General features: G+C 44.4%; 1 long non-coding RNA gene across 5 annotated transcripts in view; it reads right to left on the bottom strand.

Moving 5' to 3' along the window:
* LOC110404853 overlaps positions 1-23,143 on the bottom strand; it is a 157,468-nt gene that overhangs the window by 7,871 nt on the left and 126,454 nt on the right. For all 5 annotated transcript variants that reach the window (XR_002442525.1, XR_002442524.1, XR_002442527.1 and 2 more), the window contains one exon: positions 10,375-10,476. This is a non-coding gene — a long non-coding RNA (uncharacterized LOC110404853). Of the gene's footprint in view, positions 1-10,374; positions 10,477-23,143 lie in introns of those variants that run through there.

Below are 23,143 nucleotides of genomic sequence, written 5' to 3'. Positions count from 1 at the left end.
GCATTGCAGGAGGTTGGGGTAACACCTGAGCAGCTATGCAGCTCACCCCAGCACAGCATCTGCTCTCTAATAGTGAGAAGAAGCGAGTGCTTAGGAACAAAACATGGATGAGACATTTCTCCTTAATTATCCCCACAGCATTTTCACCCAAGGGTTATCCTAAGACAGATGTCCTCTCTCTGTCGTGCCCTTTTCCGGCTTCCCCTGAAGCCCTTCTGTCTGATGGCACTCACAACAACCTTTATAAAGGGTCCTCACTGCTGGACAACCTGTTGCATGCTGAGTACCATCTTTTTGTTTGCTGTGAACTTGACTCCTGTTAGCTTCATAACATGGGCTTCTGGGGTACCTAGTGTTAGTGGGGGTGACTGATCAGTGCCATCCTGCTCAAGCCACCGGCAGCCCTTTTTCATTTATTCCCCATTGGATACTGGAGAAGCCAGAGCACTTGGAGGAGACAGGGGTGGCAAGGGAAGGCAAGCTGAAGCAGTGAGATAAGAAGCCCAAAAGCAGGGACCCAAACTGGTCTCAGCTCTCCATGCCTTTTGGCAGGCTCTGTCCTCTCCCAGTGATGAGGTGGCTGACAGGGAGTCAGAAAAGGCAGGGAATGGGTCTGGATGAGACAGGGCTTCTCATTATGACCCACATGGATAAGAAGCCACTTTGCTGCAAGGTTTGCCAAGCCAGTCGGCAGTGTGGCCCAGAGCCAGGGCTGCTTGAAACATGAGGATATGCCTGAAGACATTTGCAGGCATTGTAAAGAGGCAAAGACGGAGAGTGAAGTAGAACAGAATCCCAGGGGAGAGGCTAAAGTGCAGTTAAGCTTAATTTGGATGGGAACGTGAGGAGACCCTGGAGGGATACCTGTTCTGGCAATTCATAAACCACAGCCAAAATCCAGAAGAGCTGCTGCATATCTAGGGCTGTGTTGGGAGCAGTTGGAGGCCAAGGAAGTTGGTAAGTAGCTATCAGTGAGCACAGAGAGCCCTTGAGGGGGAAGGGACACTAGAAAGCAGCAAAGGCAACACATTTGGAAGGAAGCCTCAGCCTCTCGATAAATTTTGTGTTCCTTCCACTTTATGGTCAAGGAGTTGCTTTCACCCCAGAGAGCAGGGAGAGCCAGCTGCTCTCTGAGAGCTGCTGCACGTAGGGAGGCAGATCCGGGTGGCTGCAGATGCAGAATGCAGAGCTCTTCAGTGAGTGTGTTGCAATACTGTGATGTGATATATGCATTCACCACACTCAGGCCGGCAGCAAGTTCTTCGCAGCTAAAAAATTGGTAGCTGAGCTCATCTCTCACAAACTGTGGAGACCTAGGGGGTCTCCCAAGAGGGATTACTCTGGAACTAGATATTTGAGGCCTCTGCTTTGCATTTCTGGCAAGCTGAGTGAATGCCCAGGCACTGCCATGAGCTGCGTGGACATCTGCTCAAGGGCAGGGGCTGCAGATTCACAGTGAGGTACTGCTCTGCTCAGAGGTCTGGAAAGTGGAAGCAAAGATTTAAATGAGAAGAGAGGTCTTGCAAAGAGCGTGAGAAAACACATCTCCTGACATCAGAGGGGTGAATGTGAAGGATGGTTTAGCTCCACCTCAGGCAAAGGCAGCTTGCTGGGTGTGTGGGAAGCCCCTCTCACAAGTCTACATTTCAAACAGCTCTGCCATGTCACTGCTAAGTCATGTGCCCAGGGAGACCAGACAAAGCCCTGCTTGGAGCATCTGTAGGTTTCTGAGGAACAACAAACATTATGACATTCATAAGGTGCCGACAGCAAAGGAACACACCTCAATCCCTTGGATGGGGAAGCAAGTCCAAAACTCTGCTCTGGTCCTTCCTCCCCTCTCCCACTCCCTTCCTATTTTAATTTGCAGATTATAGGAGCAGGAGGGAGTACAGGAGCCAAAGGATTTTGTCAGGCTGAGTTGAAAGCAGCAGCAGCCGCTGTAGCAGCAGGCAGAGCCCAACCAGAAATGACCTCACCAAGCTGCTCATCTTCCTCGTTTATTTTCATCCCTGGCAAAAGCCCTGCCAAGTCAGAGTGTTTGCTGAAAAGGCCAAACGAGAACATCCAACCCACAGGAGGAACCCACCATCACTGCACTATCACAGCTGCTCCTCATGTGCTCATTATAGCCAGGAGATGAGGCTGAACAGAGGAACCAGGGCTATTTTTAAGCACCCTGGGCAGATCTTAGAAAACACAAGGTGGTCATAAAAGCATGCACCATGTTTTTGCAGATGATTCGTTATGAATCAGGCTGGTGAATGAAAGAAGGCAGAGGCTGTGATGTTAAATGAAAGGCTGCAGCGAGAAGCATTGCCCAGCAGAAATAGTCTTGGAGTACCTGGAAAGCGTAGTTGGTTTTATTCCTCCCCATGGATTTTTACAAGAAATAAAATCTTGCTTTGCTTTGGTTTCTTTTCCCAAGAGGTGGAATCCAGGTGCAATGCTAGAATCTGGATTTTAACCACCCTGGCATTTTGGGCAATCTCTTCTGGAAAAACTGCAGTTGTTGAAAGCTAGATCCAGATTTGGACCTCAATACTCAGATCTGAATACAGAGAGTGTTTGGAGGGAGGTTTGATTTATTGCCAACATGCAAGGAAGCATGGAGGTTGGCAATAAGACAAATCCACCGGCAAAATGTGGCTACAGATTGAAGTTCATCTTAGGCCCTGAGACTTTGAAAATGGGGTTTAAAGCAAGCACAGTCTGGGTTAGAGAGATGATAAAAAAGGTGAAGGAAACATCAAAAACAATTTGGAACTACAAGCCAGTTCTCCAGTAAGAAGACAATGAGGAGTTAGAGGGCTGAGGCTTGAGTATTTGCATCTTATCATAAAATCAGTAGTTGTGTTCATGTTACAGAGTAGGAGCACTGGGGTCCATGCATTTGCAGTCCTTACTTCCCACTCGTCCAGAACACGAAACCTCACAGGGCATCCAATCTGATCTTCTCAGGGAGCTGGACAACTCTTGGGTCCCCCATGTTAAATAATCCCAGTGTGAGAACACCAACCCTCAGCAAAGACCTGTGCCCAGACAAGATGTGACGCCCTAAAGCACAGTGCGTGCATGATCAAAAGATTACTAAAACAGGACTAGATGTAACACAGGTCCTGGCAAGGCAGCTGCCAGCTTTTGACAAAACCATGGATAAGGTGATGCTGGGTAAAATTTCCCAAACCTCCACCCAAATGTCAAGCTTCAACTTGGGAAAAATATGACCCCCTTAGATGTAAAGACTGGGAAGCAGAGGATGAGATGGGAACAGGAAGGCATGACAGGTTAAGAAGTGAGTTTATAAAAAAGGAGATAGATCAGAGGCTGATGGGAAAGATGATTCAGGTTGGATATTAGAAAAAATTTCTTCTCAGAAGGAGTGGTGAGGCACTGGCACAGGCTGCCCAGGGAGTGGTGAAGGCACCATCCCTGGAGGTGTTCAAGAACTGTAGAGATGTGGCACTGAGAAACATGAGGATGGATTGATGGTTGGACTTGGTGGTCTAGTGATCTTTTCCAAACTTAATGATTCTACGACTCGGTGATTCTATAAAGATACATCAAATTAGTGAGTACGAGGCAAGGAAAACAGCATCAGGTTTTAGGGTCATCTTCCACCAAACTGTAAAATTCCTGTAAGTATGGCATATGATACTAAACTGTTATCCCAACATATGGGCACCTTTACCCCTCTTTTAACCCCTCTGGTAGCACCTTGTCCCTTTAGAGGTCTGCCTGTCTCACCCCAGCAGGGTCACACCACCTGCCCAGACCCTCACCCTCCTTCCAGCAAAGCAATTCATGCGAGTGCCCAAAGGCAAGAGAAGAAGGAAGGAAGGGTAATGGGAGAGAGATTGTTTCAGCCTTTTTTCAAAGCAGGACAAGCATGTATTGTTAATATGCAGAGTGTCTGTATATCTCAATTATACACCTCCCACAGGGGCCTATTACAGCTACCCTGGGCAGCCAACATGTGTCAGCAGAGCAAACATCGAAGACTATCCCAACATACTCCAAAAATAAAAAGCAGAGAAAGCAGGACATGCGCTTGTCATCAGCTGCTGCTTTATTTTTCCCCCTGCCCCAGTGCCATGTGGTTTTTGGATCTAGCTGCCAGGCCTATGCCTTATCATTTTAATGTGTGGAAATTGGGAAATTAGCATTGCTCCTTCACAGCTTATACTAGTTCATGTTACAAATGGAAACTTTTATTTATTTATTTATTTATTTATGTGGAAGGGAAGAATAATGTCTTCCCAGTACAAGAATGTATTTCCAACTTGTACATTATTCCCAAGGCCTGGATACCTAACAAAAAAAAAAAGAGAGAGAGAAAGAGAATCAATCCTTAATAGACCTTACCTTTGACAGAGATTTGTGCCCCTCAAAAAAGCAAACAGTCCAAGCTGTCTGTAGGGTTCTGTGCTTTTGTTCTGAAGTTTCACTTTACCAAAGCTCAGAGAGAGCCATAGTAGAAAACAACACAAACCCAGACAAGGATTAATTTGGCAAAGAGGGTGCTGGAAATGATCACCCACTTCACTCTTATGAAAACACATTTTACTCCTATGTCTTCTCCTGTCTATTACTGTCACATCCCAGAGACCTTTGTGCAGTCTCTGAGATGAAGTTTCTAGCAGTTTTACATCCATGCCAAAACTAGTGGGAAGTAGGTTGAAGGCACAAGTCATGCATGGGGAAAAGGGCAAATCCAATTCTAGTAAATCATTTAGTGGGAGCTGCCCAGTAGAGCTTTTCTACTGTTGGTTTAGCCATGGAAAGGCACTGTGCTTGGATGGCACTGCCAAGACACTGCCATTTGAGTGCTGCTGAAATGTACACATAGAGACATGGCTGATGTCATTCCAGTGGTGAAAGGGTTAATGTGGAAAGGATGCTGTGGAAGAGAAGCTGGGGAATTGTGTGTCTTTTCTGTTTAAAACTTGATTTCCTGTGATTGAGCCAAGGAGAAAAACATTCAGAATTACTGCAAATAAGTGCAGAATGTTTTGAAGTCCCTGAAGAAGGACCTGGTCACAGAGCAGCCTGTTGACTTTATGTGGCCCAGAAATAGCTCCTGTCTTCATAGATGTTTTCCTGACATATCATCCTCCATGTATTGCTTCACCTTCTTGGAACTATCTGGTTTGTCCTTTCACTGTTTACTGTCGTATCTTTCCATCATCTGAGAACCTTGGATTGTAACCATGAGACTGATGCTTATCCATTCTTTGCCTTCCTTTTTTATCTTACCTAGCCTGACTGCATTTCCTGCCATGCAAGAGAATGTTTGTTGGCATGAAGAGTACTTTCTGCCTATTATGTTTCACACTTTTCGTTTGCTGGTTTTGTTGTACAGAAAGTGTTCTTTTTGTTACTTGAAACACATGGAAGGCTGAGCCAGGAAAAAGCTTTGCTGTAGGTGAAAGCCCACGGGTCAGTTTTAGGCTTTTCAGCACCAAGCACTTCTTCATATCTCCCTGCTGTCATAATCCTTAATTCAAAGCACTGAGCACTTCTGAAAATCTGATTTATTCTAAGTATCTGATGGTGAGGCAGAAGAAAGTACGGCAGCCTCTATGAAAAGTAGAAACTGTGTGATTTTACTCTGCCGTATCCTTCCCCTCATCTGGAACAAGAAGAGAGCAGGAAACAGTTAGACTTGTGCTAACCACCACAAAGACAAGCTAAGTTACCCATCCAATGGCATGCACAGGCTCTGGAGAAGGTGTCTGCAGGGATGGGTGCCATGAGATGACACCTCCTGGTGCCCAGCTTGGTTGCCACCAAATCGGTTCATCATCAACATCCATGTCTATAAACATAAAGTAGTAATGATCCCCACATGCCCTACTGGTGGTAGGTGGAGAGTTGGACTAGATGATCATAGAAGTCTTTTCCAGCCTTAATGATTTTATGCTTCTATGCTCTACACTCAACCAGGGGTGTATCTTCTACCTTGTGTCAGCCACGAGAATCTCAGCCTCAGAAAATGGTTTCCAACCTGAAGATGTTACAATACCCTTTCATAAGACTGCTGACAGTGCTTATATTACCCCAAATCTCATTATTTCCTCTATCAATTGCCTCTTCCTTGTATAAATTAGAGTGAATTACACTATTCATTCGGAATAATGTATAGCCATGAACAAATTCACATCAGTCAGAAAGGGTACATTTATTCATGAACACTCGAGTGTTTATTTCAAGAATATTAGTGGGGATAAATGAGCTTCAGAGATACTGATGCTGTTAAGTAGCTGTGAGTATTCCTCGTGGAAGTGTACTTGAAGATTTTTTGAACAGTTCCTATTTATTACTCGCACAATGGATTAGCTGAGCAGTTCCACATGCCTCCAGCCATTTCTTTTAATAAAAAGCAATTCTTTCCTTTTAGCATGTCCCTCCCCTACATCTCAGGAGTAGAAACAAGGCTATATAACATGGATGACCACATGTACAGCATGCGTAGTAAACCAGAAATAGCTCTTACTCATTGCAAGCCATTTGTAATTGCAGCGGCATTTAGATTTGGCTGCACCAACTGTAGTTTGAACAGTTGTGAAACTGCAAGTAATCAACACTTTAATAAAACTCATGATCTGTTTGCAGATAGTCTGGCAAAGAGAGAACTGCTAAAGGAGCTAAATCATTTGCAGGAATCACTTTCAGAGGATGATTTGACCAACTCCAACAAGATGGTATTTGTGTGCAAAAAAAAAGCTCTGGAAAATCCTTCATGAATGGCCAACAAAAAATGACTACGGAAGACTTCTCATTGCTATTGATCAGAAAAAAATACCTATCTGCACAGACCACTGAGCTTCCTCTGTTCCATGAGGATGGCTGGCTTTGCAGTGCAGCATAAAGGTTTTATACAAGGTCTCTAAGTTTCAGGCATGCACCCGTAGTTCAGGTGGGTTGTGCAATCACATCCCTTTATTTCTATGCTGAGTTATATTCTGCTTGAAGTCTGTCGAGTTATACAAGGCTACACCCAGCAGAGTCTCTTCTTCAAAATACTTAGCTAATAGTTTACAGGGTGACTTAATAATTTAAGAGGATTAGTAGCTGGAAATGAAGCCTTGCAGCTATGCATAGCTTATTTAGTTCCACTCCAAATTTACAATTATCTGATGGTTGTTTGGTGGCCTAGGTGAACTGAATTACCACCTTCAGCCCATTTTGTAGGAGACTACTGTGTACTTATCACAGGCACCATATCCCCATCATGAATGGTTTAGCAGTGTAACAGCTGGAAAAAACACCTATCCTCCAAGTACTGACTACTTGAGCATTCATCTCAATGCTAAGACTGCACATGCAAAATCTATGCATGAGAAGGTTTTATGGTGGGGTCTCAGGGTGAGGAACCCCTGGTCTATCACTATGGTATTTCCAACTGTAGCAGAAATGCTAAGACACAGCTTGAAGCAATGATTGAGCACCTGGTGGGAAGGCAGGGCCAACCCAGGGGAGCTCAGGTGCAAGCAATGCAATACACCTGAGGTGATGAGAAGGGGTGGAGCCAGGATCCGCCCCTTCCCAGACCTCATTTAAGGGTTGGCAGTGGAGGGGAGGGTACTTTGCTGGAGAACCTTGCACACCTGAGATCTTCTAAGGGTAAGTAGGTTTTTTTTTTGTTTGTTTGTTTGTTTGTTTGTTTTTCCTGTGTCTACAGCTGCTGTGTTTGGGCATATCTTTACTTGCTGCAGTCTAGGACTTTGCTACTATGCTATTGCATTACACCAGCTCTCTTTGCGATCTTTGTTTGGAGCATTAGAGTTATTGTAAAACTCCATTACAGTAGGCAAATTTTATTAATATGTTCTACTACCTTGACCTTCTCAGTACCTTTGCTTGACTATCACCATACAACACTTTCCAAGTGTTCTACTCTTTACATCCAGCCCATCAAAGCACAATCTTTGAGACAGGTTGGCATGGAGGGACATGCTGCTGCAGATCCCATGTCCTTGGAGACAGCCAAGGTCAGGCAGGATGGGCTCTGAGCACCTGATAGAGCTGTAGATGTCCCTGTTCTTTGCAGGGGGGCTGGACCAGGTGGTTTTCAGGGGTTCATTCTAACTCAAACAATTCTATGATTCTATAATGGGAGGAAAGCTGCTGATATCCCAGGGGTTTTCTCCCATACTGGAGCTGCCACCTAGGCAAGAGCTAGGAGGAAACAGCAGATCCTTGTGGTGGATGCTGGGAGGATTGGGAAGAATGGGAGGAATACCCATCTGGTGTTTCCCCTTTAGGGGAAATAAAACTCCAGCTTTTTTGAGCTAACAGCCAGGAGTATAGTGAATACACAATTCATGAGGAGGGGTGTTGCTCTGCTGCTGGGTAGGTTAGGAAGGTCATTTTCTCCCTGCAGGAAACTGTCTTAAACTTGAATGATGTTGGACATGCAGTGACCTGGATGGAAATCTAAGCAGCATGGGCTGGCTACTTGGAAATGGTAGCACATGATACTCCTTGTTCAGATATCTGGAAAAGGATCCTCAAGGCTTTGGTAGAGTGTGTCCAGACCAGTTCTAAGCAAGGGACAGCTTTGGACAATGACACTATTCATGCCACTAGAACGCCAGTCTGGGACAGCAAAGGACCTGCTGAGAGGGCTGTGGAATAAACAAAAAAGCATCAAGGCTGCAAAACCAGGGAACAACAGATGCACCCAAAGATGGGTGCTAGGAGTTGTGTGGGCAGCCCCATTGGATTCTGTATTTTTCTTTCTTCTGTTGAAAAGCCACAGAACCTTTTCACTTTCCTTTTTTTATGGCCACAGAAAAGGAAAAATAAAACCAAAATGCTTCTTTTGAGGCATTCACACCCACTGACTCTAGTGAAGTTGTATTAAAAAGGCAAGGAGAAAACTATAAAGTAAAAATAAAAATCCATTAAAATTGCATTTGCTTTTGTACGTAGCACTTATTTGCAGAAGGTGAATAGTCAGAGCCAAAGACTATAATCCTATGGCATGCACAATTCTATGATGAGAGGACACCAATCCAGCCCCAGTGTCAGTGTGACAAATAGCACATGCTGTTAAGGCAGCAGAGCTCCCTTCTGGGAGGGAACAGCCTTCCTCCAGTGCTGGCTTTTCAGGGCAGCTTTTACCTGCTGCCCATAGAAACTGGTCCTTGCTGTTGTTTAGATGCTGAGTGCAAAGTGTTCTCAAAATTCACCTGGTCTATAATATCTCCCCCAGCATCCATGCTGCTTACTCCCTGCTCAGACAATCGTGGTCTTAGGCGCATCAGCGCAGTGGCTGTGTGGTGACTCATCACAGGGCCAGAGATATTCTTCCCCTCCAGAAGACCCCTGGATGGTTTGCTTACTGATATTTAAATCCCACTTACACCACAGAAGTAATTCAAGAAGGACTCAAGGGTCAAGGTTGAGCTACTGAATATTTGTAGCTCCAGGTGCTTTAGGCAGAGCTCTGTCCAGGATGCTTCTGAGCTGTGATGCTCTAAAACACCTCTTGGTTGTTTCAGGCCTCAGGAGGGCTATTTAGGTTGTCTCTGACTGTCTACTCTGACAGTGATGAGGTGGCAGCAGCCATTTCAGAACTGATCTGGTGGCAAGGCAGGGGCTAATTGCTCACCCTCACTTATTAAGACTTCCTTTCACTGCTAAACAAAATGTCTATGTGTCTCAAAGTGGTACAGCCCATTTTTCTCCACCTGTTCTTCACTGCATGAGAGCAGGTTTTAGGGAAAATGACTTCCAGCAATGCAGAAAAATGTCAGTTCCTTTTATTTGTGCTGAAACACAATGCCATTTTTCTTTTTTTTCCCTTTAAAGACATGGAATTGGAATTATCTACCAAACTTTGTGGAAGACAGAAGACACCCAGCCACCTCAGACAGTGGTCCTTCCTTGAGAGCACCACAGGAACTGGAACACGTTCTTTTGGTGGTGGAGGGCTGACATCCATAGAACCATAAAGGTTGGAAAAAACCTCTATGGTCACAAAGTCCACACCCACCATGCCCACTGACCATGTCCCTCAGTGCCACATCGCCACAGATCTTAACATCTCCAGGGATGGTGCCTCCACCACTCCCTGGGCACCCTGTTGCTAGTACATCACCACTCTTTACCTCCTTCAGCCCTGGTCCCTTCCTACCTCCATCCTACAAGTGCTGCAAATACAGAACTGATCATTAAGGAGCTTTTTGGTTAAAGAGAATAAACTAAGAGCTCATTTCATTGCCTCCTGCCCAACATACTGTCTCTGAGGATGTCTGCAGCCTTCAACAAGGTTTTCCAAGGAGTTTTTTTGCATCAGGGCACAGACTTTGGGGACCCTTGTCCAACTAAGCTCTTGACATGGCTGCATAGTGGTCCTGGCCATACCTTTCACTCTTCACACCACCTGAGGATGCTTCTGGCTCTTCCTTTTCTTATTCATCACTCCCTAGAGGACAATGGCACTTCTGAAATGGATTTAGGGGTTCTCTGCAAGGAGAAAACAAGGAAACCCAGTGACAACAACCTAATCAGCAAACAGCTGAGCCAGGGATAAATTCACATGGAAAGCCTGTGTTTGTTTATTACTAATGGGTAACGGAGATGATAACCTTTTAATCCAAAACCATAATGAAATATGCATATTTGTTAATGTGCAACTATAAAATGCAAATCTAGCAAACACAATGAGGAAGGGCAAAGAAAGCACTCGGCACCAATCCTAATTTATTCCTTTGGCTTCAGACGTTTATCCAAATTGAGTTGTGTATGTAATATAAAGTCAAATGAATATGTAATTGTAATGTATATGTATAACCATTTTCATCTCAAATATGCCAACTGTTTTTCATAATAGGAAGTAATACATATTTTGCCAAGTAAAAGGTTACCTATTAAAATATTTTTATACCCTTCCCACCCCAAGCTTTTGTGCTCTCTGTAAAAGCCCTATTTACATAGAAACAATTTGTGATTTTCCCTTTTCCAGCCATGCTACCCAAATTCAAAAGATTTAAAAGATTAACAAAGTAGAGTAAGGAGGATTTTTGCACAAAGTTCTTTTCTTTGTCACTCTCCTCCTTTTCAAATAATACAGAGATTGCACTCCTAAATATCAATTCAAGACAACAGCTAAAAAGCCAGGCTATTTCCCCCTTTTATTTCCAGTCCCCAAAGAAACAGCTTTCCCCTCTTGCTGTCAGAGTAACTGCATATTCATCTACATATTCATGCAGTAGCAACTAATCTTTATTGCTAGTCCTGGTCACCACTGCTTTTGTAAATCATCTCTGGCAGACTGAGAACTAGAACCAACTTCACACACTGTATGTGAGAAGATCTGTATCAGTCTGTGAATGTTGTGATTTGGGAAGAGGCCAGGAAAGTAAAGATTCAAGAAGAATCCTCTTTTTTAAGATCACCTGAAATCAAACCGCTTCCTCCAATAGAAATGATCAGGTAGTTTTTCTTCTTTTCAGTGGGACCATCAGGCTTGTGATTCCCAGGCTATTGTGTGGTGAGGAGTATTTTTGACTGAAATTTATTATGGTTTAATTGTCTGAAATATGAATGTACTGCCAGGAAGTCAGTAGCGATGTTTCCATTGACTTCAGCGAGCAGCAGACCAGAGGAGTTAAGGCAAAGCACAAAGGATCTTGTAATCAACCTCCACCCATTGCTTCTTCTGTCTCTCCTAACTCCTTTATTCATTTTCCCACTGCTACCATTAAGTATACCCTGCATTTATTCAGTCATGCCCGAAGCATTCACCAGTTTCCTCTTTTGTCTTCTAAACAAAGCACTCACACCTCTTTGTTGTTTTCTGACCCTCCCGAGGACTGGAGCAGTGTACCAAAGATCAGAAGAGCAGAGCAAATCCCATTTCTTACAGCCACAAATCCTAGAAATTTAGGTGCTTTGGAGAAACAGCTAAAGTCCTGGTGACATTAAAGCCAAATAATTTTCCATTCATAGAATCATAGAATTGTTTGAGTTGGAAGAGACTCTTAAAGACCATCCATCTGGTCCCACCCCCCTGCAATGAACAGGGACACCTACAGCTCCATCAGGTGCTCAGAGCCCATCCAGCCTGACCTTGGCTGTTTTCAGGGACGGGGAATCCACCACCTCTCTGGGCACTTCTGGTGTGCCAGTGCTTCACTGCCCTTATAGTAAAGAACGTCTTCCTTATATCCAGTCTAAATCTCCCCTCTTTTAGTTTGAAACCATTTTGGCTTGTCTTATCACAGCTGGCCCTACTGAAGAGCCCGTCTCCTCCTTTCTTATAGTCCCCCTTTAGACACTGATTCTCTTTTAACATACTGAAAAGTAAAGTAAAAATAATTTTGATGTAGGATTATTAAATAAGTACGAGGACCCTGCTGATCTGCTTTTCCCCATTCCCTTGAGTTGGACGAAAGTAGCCTTCCAGCAAGACACCCCAAAACGTCATCCATGGGCTTATGGCCCCATCTCCTTGGGCTGAATCCAACAGCAACTGGAGCCAGAGCACGGCCACAGACCTCGCAGAGGAGCTACCAGAGGTCTTTGGAATGCAGCCCTGTTTCTCCCGAGTGTTTATCTGCTTCTCAGATCATTAATGAGGAAAGCAGCCAGGAAGCATCATGCTTAACCTCCTTCTCCCCACCAGGGCCATCCAGAGAGATGATGCTTTGCAGAAGGGCAGAGAGGGAGCAGAGACCCTTTTGCTCGTGAAGAAGACAAGTGAAGGGGCAGGGGAGGAAAGGCAGCAGGCCAAATGAGAAACACTCCTCTAGACGTCTTCCATCATTTCAGACTCATAAATCACATTGCAGATTAATGAGAAATTAATGCAGTGCAGAAATTATTGGGGGTGAGGAGCTGTTGGTCAGCAGCATGTGAGACAAAGCAGTGAAGATTTCCAAAAAGAGAGAGGTCTTGACAGTCCAGACGTGTTCTTTAATGAGGGAAGACAGAGAGGTCAGCATGGGAACAAGATAGCACGTGGCTGCATCTGGGAGACAAGGGGCACTATTTAAAAATCCTGTCAAAAGGCTCTCTGGATTGATTTGTATTAAAGCCTCTTTCACATCTTCTAATGAAAAATCCTCCTGCATCAAATCATAATGTATAAGCTTTAAAAGAGAGAGAGAGAGCCTGTGTGCACCAGAGAGAAAGAGAAAAAATCAAAGGGGAAGAGGTTAATTTCAGTATGCGCCTCCTCTGTTTGGGGAAAAAAATTAACACAAATGAGGAAAATAGCCTGCTTTACCTCCTGTTCTTTCCTCTTCAATCCTCCCATGGCATTATTTTAAGCATTTAACTTTCTGATAGCAGTTAGTCTGGTTACATTTTCTCTCCGTTTAGTGGTGGGGTTTGAGCACATCATTTAGTTCTGCGGTGAGAGTGATGGAGCGGGCACGTGATGGATGATTCCTTTTGCTGGTGCTCAGGCTTGGGGCTAACAGGTAGCTCAGCACGTTGTTGGTTTGAGCGCTCAGAAGCTCTCTGCAAAGCAGAGCATGCAAAGGTAGAGAGAGAGTGAAAGCTGACTTTCCTCCTCATTATTTTATGCTAAAGGAGGTGAGCGCTGTTATCTTCTAAGGTAAATTTTCTCTCTTCTCGACTGTAAAAAGTGTTCTCACTGTGAATTCAAGCCAAGAAAGTATAAACTGAGCCCTGATGTCCCAGCCCATCGGTGTACATTTGCAGCAGCAGTGACAGAAACTCGTGGGAGTAATTTTGGAGAATGTGGACGTTCCACAGCAGGTAGGGAGTCTTTATGCAAATGCCGCAGTGGTACTTTCATTTATGGCTCCTGTTGATCCCACCACCCTCAGGATGCCTGTAACCATAGCAATGGGCTTAGATAGGAAGGTTCTCTATTGTGCGTAGAATAGACAGTGGCAGCTGATGGTATCAGCAGAAAGAAGTATCCAGACAGAGCCACTGTGGATGATGAGTAGATAATGGGAGAGCACACTCATAGCCGAGGCAGCTGATAATCCATAACAATTGTGGCCAGTCAGGTAGACAGCAGTGCTCAGACACCATGGGGATGGGCATAAGGAAGGAACAGCAAGGGAAGTGAGGAGAAATAAGGAGAAATGTTCAGCTAGTTTGAATGTGAATACATCCAGCTGTCACTTTGCACCATAGCTAATAGAGCTACATGCACACAGTCCTAACTCTTGCTCAGGGCGTGCAGGTCCTTCAGCTCAGTGATGAGGCTGGGGCAATGAGAAGCCCTGGTTCCATCTTTTAAGGTGTTTTGGGAGCACAGTGAAGAAGATCCTTGGTGTTCCCAAGAGACCTGAGTGGCCCCAAGATACAGACAGGCAGGAAATGTTGCCCTTCTTTGCACAGGCGCCTGAGGACATGGCAAGCTGTACGACAAAGCATACAGATTTTATTATAGGCATTTTCTAATGCAATATGACATTCCTACCAACAAATGTCTCCTAACATCTCCTATATACTCCCGCTCTTATATCCTCAGAGGTGTGGTGACCTCAGAGGTAAAATCAACTTTCTTTGTGCCTAGGTGCACCACAAGTCCCTTAGACACCAGTGTGTTCATACAGATTTCCCCTCTGGCAGCTCCCTTGGCTCTTAAGAGGGTGTAGTCTTTAATATTGCACCATTTGGTGGAACTTTATATTTTAAATCTGCTCACATGCACACACAAAGGATAAAATACAAGTGGAGAAAAAAGAAATCATGAAAAGGACTCTATTTATCAAAAAAACAATGGCTCAGTAGTGGCGGTGAAATAGAGATATTGTTACTTAGCGATAATAAGGGGAAAAAGCTATTGTCAAAATGATAAGGCCATTTCTGTTGTCTCCCCAAGTGATAATATCTCTGCTACCACTAGTGCCTGAGTATTGTTACGAGTTTCATGGCAAGTGTTAGACAGAATAAGTTATATGCTAAGCCCACAGCTAACTCCAGAGCCTCCAACCTCACCTCCCCCATATCCTTGTTGACTCAACAGCCTCTTCTTTAATACCATTGCAGCAGTGGTTTCTATTCCCCATGGCTTTTCATCTGCTTCCTTTTAAATATAGCACTGCTCCTGAGTCGGTTGACAAGGCACCTTTCACTGATAAGCAGCCCAACTTTGTCTTGTGATAGGCCATCAGAAAACCAGACTATCACATCTTGAAAAATGTAGGAAATTCTGTTCAAAATGCCAGCCAAATGAGTTGGGGTAAGGTTAAAAAAAGGGGAAAAAAAGTAATAACACTGAAACAAGAATACAGAGATCTGCTGAAGATCTCTGGCAGAAGCCCTGATGTTCTTGTAGAGTCTAGAGATAAAATTTACCCATCTGCTCAGAAGTAGATCATTTCCTCTCGCTGGGATTTGACATGAGTACGCCTTCAGCAGGACGATGTATCATTGCAAGGGGGAAGAGCCAGTCCTATGGTGACCCCAAACTCACATAGTCTCCAGCCCCACAGCAAATTGAACATAATTTCCTTTTCTCTATATATATATTTATCATATATATCACATATCTCTCTATATATATCATCTTTCTACTCTTGTTCTGGAGCAACCATGCTGCCAGGAGCTGTGTCTTGGAGGGATGGGAGAGGAGAACGCTGGTGTCCCATACAGGAGGCACACAGATCCTTGTCTCTTGGGATATTCCTAATGTCTGGTATGGCAAAGTGTTCTTTCCAACACTGGGAAAAGGTCTGTTCTCCAAAATTATCCACCAGAAGATAGGTGGCAAGTTGCCAAATTTTTAAGTGCACCCTATAGTCCATTTGTAAGGAAAAACCCAAATCCTGTCCAAATTGTCAGGCTTTCACAGTCAGTGTTTAGCATTTCATTAGGAAGCAACAGTTCAAATATGGAGTCATTCTCCCAGCTTTTCTCTCCTCTGTTCGAAGCTACAGAAACAGCGCTCCTGGTGCACTTCCTGCGCGTCTCACATCAAAAAGCCTTTGTTGAAGGTGGATCCTTGCCCTGTCCTCTACACAAACACGAACAGCCCCAGGCAAGCAAAGTGCAGATATTAGCGGGATGGCCAGAGTGCAGCCAGCAATGGTGTGGGACGTGGCTGTCCATCAGCCACCAGCACATGGCCAAAGCACTGTGTCTGGGTACACATGACAGGCATTTATGAATTATTTCCTCAAATGTCTTTGCCCCCTTCTTTGGAAGCTGCAAGAGTGATGCTGCCAGGAAGAAATGCATAAACAAACAGATCAGCGTCCCACGAGTTCCCCATGGAAAGTGATGTGAGAAGCTTCAGCAATGAGGGCTGTGGAGGAAATAGGTTGGGGAGGGTTTGTGGATTTTTTCTTTCTTTTTAAAATAAATATTTGAGGTACACCGTGGGAGCTGAGCAGCAGTGTGGTAAGTATATCAAACACAGAGAATCCCCAGATTATCCGCTCAGAAGGCATTAGCTGGCTGCTGAACACAGCCATCTTGAACCTGCAGAGTGAAGGTGCAAAAATATGGAAAAGTAAATAAATAGAGTGTGAAGCATCACCAGGAATTAAGCCATCCCAGGCAAGCCATCTGAATAAACAGTGTGAGGGACATCAGTATTTCTGCTGCTGTCTGTCTGTCCATCTCTCTTCTGCAGTCCTTTTCTCTCCTCCCTTTCCTGTGCCTTTACCTGCTTTATAAGAAAGCTGACGGAGAGCTATGCTGCTAATCAGGATGGGGGCAGCTTCTTTCTTCAAACAATTTCTTCAGTGCTTTGCTCAAGTCATCCATCTCCTCTTTGTCTCCGCTTCGCATCTTCGGAGGGCCTTTAAAGAACGGGGTGTAACATGTGGAGCTGAGCAGTTGGCAAACGCTGATTTTAAATGCGTGTGTACTTTTGCTGATTGATCCCGGAATGATCAAAGATAAATAATCTCCCCGGTGCTCCTCTGTAAAAACTAATGAAACCTAGGGGGGAGAGAGTGGGAGGCAGGGTTCGTGTTTCTGGGATTTTTTTTGATCACTTCACTGTAATTACTACAACAATTTTTCCTGCCCATCCCCCCTTCCTGGCACCCTCATCTCCACTAAATACATTTACTAATAATTAGACCCTCTGCATATATCCTGACCCAGCAGCCTAACCTCAAGAGCTCCCTCACTGCAGCACTCCCTGCTTTGACTATCTGTGCCGATCTCATTTATAGTGAATGAGCATGGGTGACCTTCAGGAGAGCAAAAGCTTTGTTTGCTTTCCCTCCCATACTCCCCATACCCAGGCACATGGGCAGGATCAAGCAGGGAAAGGGAAGCCCCTGCAGCAGCCTTTGCTGCCCATCAATATGATCACAGTGTGTGGCATTGCTGTTTGCATGGGACTCGTTCAGCACAGTCCCTGGATATTAAATAAAACCACAAAATTCATGGCGGTATTAATGCCATCCGTGGGATGAATAAAAGGTCTGAAGGGAACCTTTGGTTGGCTGTTTTAGCCTGCAGCCCTTCCTGACATCTCTGGGTTACCTATCCTGTTCGTATAGCACTGGTAATGAGCATCATTTCCAGCTCGGCCATAAGGGGCACTGAAGTATATCTTCTCAAAGTTCATGCTACTCTCTTAGCTTTGCTAATTCATTAAGCAGAAGGCAGACAGAAATATTGCTTGGAGAACGACTATGAAAGATTACAAACCTGTGAATTTAAAGGGTTTCTGCTCCAAACTTCTAGCAATTTTGTAGTGCTCACAGGCTGTGCATGTACAGGCAGACTCTATGCTCACATATATATCTATAGAAAATACATTTAAAAGCTTTTGCTTTGCCTTTTATGCAAGGAAGGGACTCATAGGACAAGAAGTATTGGCCTTAAGTTGAGCCAGGGGAAGTTCACGTTAAATATGGAGAAAATATTTATCCAAAAGAGTGGTCAGGCATTGGCACAGGCTGCCCAGGGACGTGGTGGAGACACCATCCCTGGAGGTGTTCGAGGAAAGGATGAGTGTGGCATTGAGGGGCATGGTCTGCAGTGGTCACAGGCATGGGTTGATGGTTGGACTAGATTTTCTTATTGGTCTTTTGAACCCTAATGATTCTATGATTCTGTAATAAGGAAATTTGCCATCAGAGCACTCTCAGTCGTCCCCAGTCTCTGTTCTCCATCAGCATCTGGAGCTACCACAACTAAGACGGCATAAGAACCAAACCCCGGCACCAGCACAGCACACACATTTTCCCTGTGGGCTGCTCGCAGCTGCTAAGAACACATCACAGTGCCAGCATTCATAGAGCTGAATCAAAGCTTGAAGCTGGCACATGAGCTCACCATCATGTTCATTCACTATCACATTACCATTTCCGTGATATAAAGAATTCACGTTAGTGCCTTTCTCGCCAAAGCAGCAGCAGACAAAACCCAAAGTCTCTGATCCTGTGGATTGTGATAACTGTTCAGACTCTACAAACATGCCCAGCACTTTGGTCTCTGTTGGATTTGATAGATGTTATCCAAACTTCAGAAATCATCCCTGAATATTGATAGGGAGGTTTTAGTGGGAGCATTCAGCTAAAAACAAGCCAGCAGAAGACAGGAAAGAAAGGGAAAGAAAACATAAGAAAGGGTCACGGCTGGATTTGCTGAACAAATGAGCTCTCTTGTGACTATGAGATCTCATCATACTCCTCTCAATTTTGTTGTAGGAAGCAGCATAAGACAATGACTGACCTTCAAATACAGGGTGGGAATATGCAGGCTAACTCTTAACAAGAAAACCCACCTAAAAGGGTATAATCAGATTTCCCCACAGGAGATCTTTTCCTACGTTGCTGTTTAATCTCTCCTCCCATACAGCTGTGTGTTCTTTTAAAACAGATCGATCGTGCATTAAAAACAAACCAAAATGGACCAAAACAACAATGAAAAATACAAGAGGATATTATGGTTTTGTCTGTAACATGAAATCAGCTGGAGTGGCAGAGGGGATCAGAAGCGCTCAGCTGGCCTACAAAATCCTTAAGCTCTCTGGTTGCAGGCAGTAGATGTGATACAGCTATAGATACATGTGGACCTGCATGCCGAGTGTCCGACCAGCCATGTGCAGCTGGCCTTTACAGAACCCTCTCATTGCATTCACGTTGCTTGGATCGTAGCCACACATCAGGGCCATGAGGACTGGAGGCTGCATGTGAACAGAGAGGGATGTGATCCCTTCCCCCAGGGTTTTGCTATCAAATCCAACAGGGCCAGTGATGGTGGGAAGGTGAACATCAGCCAAGGTCTGGAGAGAGAAAATCACAGATTGGAATGGAATGGCATGGCATGACATGGCATGGGCAGGTGAATCATTCCCATGAAAGAGTTTTGCAGAAGGGTTGAGAAATGAACCCAAATTTACCTCAGTTTACTCCAGACTCCAAACCACAAGGCCAAAATCATCCAAGAGAGATCACTTCCTCCAAGGTCAGGAGTGACCAACCCTTTTAAACGCTTAGAACACTGGATCCTAGCCCCTAGCCCCTCTGTCTCAGCACAAAACCTTTTATCCAGGTCCCTTAGAGTTAATTTTCACCCCGACTTCCAAGTGGGGAAGAGGACTGTGACAGGAGGAGCTTGTGGGCTGGGCCTCTCTCAAATCTCTTTTATCAACTGTATTCACCTCTGACATAAAAATGATAAGGCAGTGAACAATTAAAAATCAAATCTCAGGCTTGTCAGTGCAGGATCGGACAGAAACACTGTCTAACTTTACTCACTGTGGTTTATAGCTTTTTTTCTTGTTGTCTCCCTGCAAGCAGGTCCCTGGGCTATTTGATTTATACTTTGCCATCTGAAATGCATAAAAGATGAGGCACTTTCTCTCCCCCATGAATCTTCCGCATTTTTGTTCAAAATTTTACTGAAGGTGACATGACAAATTACTGCCAGAGTCAATTTGTGCTGGAGGAGGGCATCATTAAAAAAAACAGAAGAATAGGGACAAAAAAAAAAAGGGTAAAGGGAGAATGGGGGAAAAAATGAGCTTGTGACCCCTTTGAATATGTCGTGCTCCAAAGCAGCTACCAGAATGAGACTGGCAGACTAATTATCCACACGGCAGATTCATGGATTCAGGAGAAAGGGAGAACTCAAAAGCTCATTTGACCCATTCATTAGGGCTACTCTGCTTCTTGTCATCTATTTTGGAGGGGGCAGGGGGGAAGAAAGAGGCAGGACGTTTCACAGCGCTGTTCAGCACTCATCCTCTCCAACCTTTTCGTGTCCCCGTAGCAGTGTCTATGCCCCAATATATGCTGGCAGTCTATTCTCATAGTCCCATTTGACTCCAACTCCAAACTTAACAGGTAAGAGACCATTTGTTTATGGCAGATGTTTCACTGTTTGCACTGCATGAAGAAGGCTTTGGTCTTTGGTTCAGTTCAGAGCAGTCAAGTAGCAACAGGTAATTTGATACATCAAAATAAATGTGCAACACCTTGAGGTTTTCTGTTTCAGTTTTGTGTTTTTTGGTCTTTTTTTTTTTTTTTTCCCAAGGAAAAGCACTGCAGTAAGCAGTATTATAATGAATCGTGATGCCATGTGTTACTTCTCCCACATCTTCACAAAGGTGTTGGAATGGGAGTTTGTTTGTGCAGTGAATGGTGTCCCTGGTGTTTATTTCTGTAGGTTATTTCAACACTTCTGCAGGGAGAAATCTTGTCTCCTTTTTGTGGATCTGGGGACATTTTTCTTTGGAAACAACCATTTCCACCACAAATGCCAATGTATCAGCTGGGATCAAATTCTGAAATACTTGTGAAAGTACCTGTTTTCACACATGGCTACAAGCAAAGTAAATATTCGTGAGGTTATGGACAGTGCTGGGTAACACTGTATCTGGTGTGTTTGGTCTCTATTGGTTCTGCAGGAATTTTACCCTATTTATTTTTTTCTAAATCCACAGCTTTTTGATTCCTCACTGTAGCAGAAATGCTAAGTCATGGCTTGAAGCAGTGATTGAGCACCTGGTGGGAAGGCAGGGCCAACCCAGGGGAACTCAGGTGTGTGCAATGCAATGTACCTGAGTGACTGGAAGGAGTAGAGCCAGGACTTCATTTAAGGGTTGGCAGTGGAGGTGAGGGTATCTTGCTGGAGATCCCTGCATACCTGAGGCCTTCCAAAGGTAAGCAGCTTCCTTCCTTTGTTTTTGTGTCCATAGCTGTTGCATTTGAGCAAATCCTCATTTGCTGTAGCCTAGGATCTTGCTGCTCTGCTGTCACTGCTGTGCTTTCCATTGTGTTACACTCACCTAGAGCCAATTCATTTCAGAGGTTACTTTATCCTTTCACTTTCATTTCCTGTGAATATCTGTCACAGATGCTACTTTAGCACACAGATTATATATTACAACAATTAAAAGATCCCGGGTATTATTTCTGTTTATACTTGCCTAACTGGCAAAAGCAAATGCAGAAGAACATATGGGTTTCAGCAGAAGCAAAGTCTAGTGATTTTTCGTAAATCTGTGCACATCCTGCCTAGACGCACCTGGAGCACTGCTGAATTTACAATACAAAGTATGTTTGGCTTAAAAAAGTCTCTTATTTCAGGTGTGCTGACTGCAGGACATAGTTGCCATGCTTGCAAACATATCCACTGCACCTTAATGGACATGGTCTGTTGTGCAACCAGCCTCTGATCATGTATGAGACAGCTGGGTTCACAGCCATACATCCAAGCAATACGATGTTAAACTGCAGCATTCAGCCAGGTGATGTCCGTGAAGGCTTTCTCTGGAAAGCTCTGCAAAGTGCAGTGGATCCCAAAAACTTCTGGATATCATGGGATCTAACGGTACTCCCAGTTAGATATCCTTGGGCCTTTTTAGCTGATTGATGATCTCTAGAGGATTTTATTTGGAAAGGACTTGCTGAACCATCAAGTCTCCTGTTGCTGTAAGCAGCAAGATGTTCAGCACCTCTGTAAGACTTTGGTCCCAGCGTACCTTCTGAAAAGTAACATGGCATACCAAAAGATCAGAATGTCCTAGCTGCCATCCTATATCTATCTGTAGGTGTTTCATAACCTATTTTCCTCTCTGAAAGACATTTCTAGGATTTTTTTTTTTTTTTTTTACTTGAGTTACTGCCAATTGCAAAACAGCAGGTGGGGATCTGATGGGAAATGTAGGATTATGGGGAGAGAACTTCATTGTGCTTTTTGCATCTGGATGGAGGCTGCTCTGGAATCCTGAGATGAGCTCTGTCTGGGGCTCAGGCTGGTGCTGTCCAAGCCTGTCCATCATGGCCTAGTGGCTGCCTCACCATGCACCTTCCTCTGATCAGATCTCCTCCCTCCCTGATTGCTGCCCTCCATCTCTGCCTTGCAGCCAAATGTGACACACAGACACTGCCACCCTTCGTTACACCGAGCACCCTCTGCTCTTGAATTCCTTTTTCTGTGAGCAGCATTTGGGGATGCAGATTGACTGAAAGCTGTGATACCAAAAATAGATTCCGAGTGACCCACCAGGAGCCTAGTACCCACAGAAGGATTGGAAACGCTTTTCCTTGAAAAAGAGTGAGAAAAGAAGCCACCTGTTTTTGTACGCTCACAGCAAGTGCTGCACGATAGGGCTATCCACAGCAACAGATGCTTTGGATTGCTCCAGTACTTCTTACCTCTTTGTCTTCGAACCTGTTAGACCCATGATGTGTCCATCCCTAACTGCTGATGGTGTCCATCCCCCTTACCATCTTGGATGTCATCTCTTCTCTACCATGTTGCTGGAGGGGGCTGTAGTCTTCCAGGGCACTGCTGTTTTAGCGGAAGTAATATTCCTCATCTTCTCTAAACTCCTCCTTCCTTGTGTTATCCATTCTATATACATGCTGCTCTCTAAAAGACTGCAGTGCACGCCCAGTAGTAGAGAGTAGTAGATAAGATGTCAGATGCAAAGGGCAACAAAATTGTGTGTTTGGGATTTTTGGTTTTCCACTGCTCACCTTCCATGCAGGCTTCTAGAAATGAAGTCCTGTCAACGCATCTCACTTCACTTAATCATTGAGATAAGAGATGCTAAACAAGTCATTCACTCCTTATTTCTTTTCTCTACCTCGCTAAGGCTGCATGCATTACAAAGCACCCTGGGGAAAGAGGTGTCCAGATAGGCTCCTTTCCTTTAGGTTTATACCTACAGCATCTTCTAAAGGAAACTGAGCATTGCAGCTGGGACCCATCAAGCCTGCCAGGA

This window comes from Numida meleagris, chromosome 11 (genome assembly GCF_002078875.1).
Source record: "Numida meleagris isolate 19003 breed g44 Domestic line chromosome 11, NumMel1.0, whole genome shotgun sequence".
NCBI classification, from domain to species: Eukaryota; Metazoa; Chordata; class Aves; order Galliformes; family Numididae; genus Numida; species Numida meleagris.
This window is presented reverse-complemented; position numbering and strand designations above follow the sequence as displayed.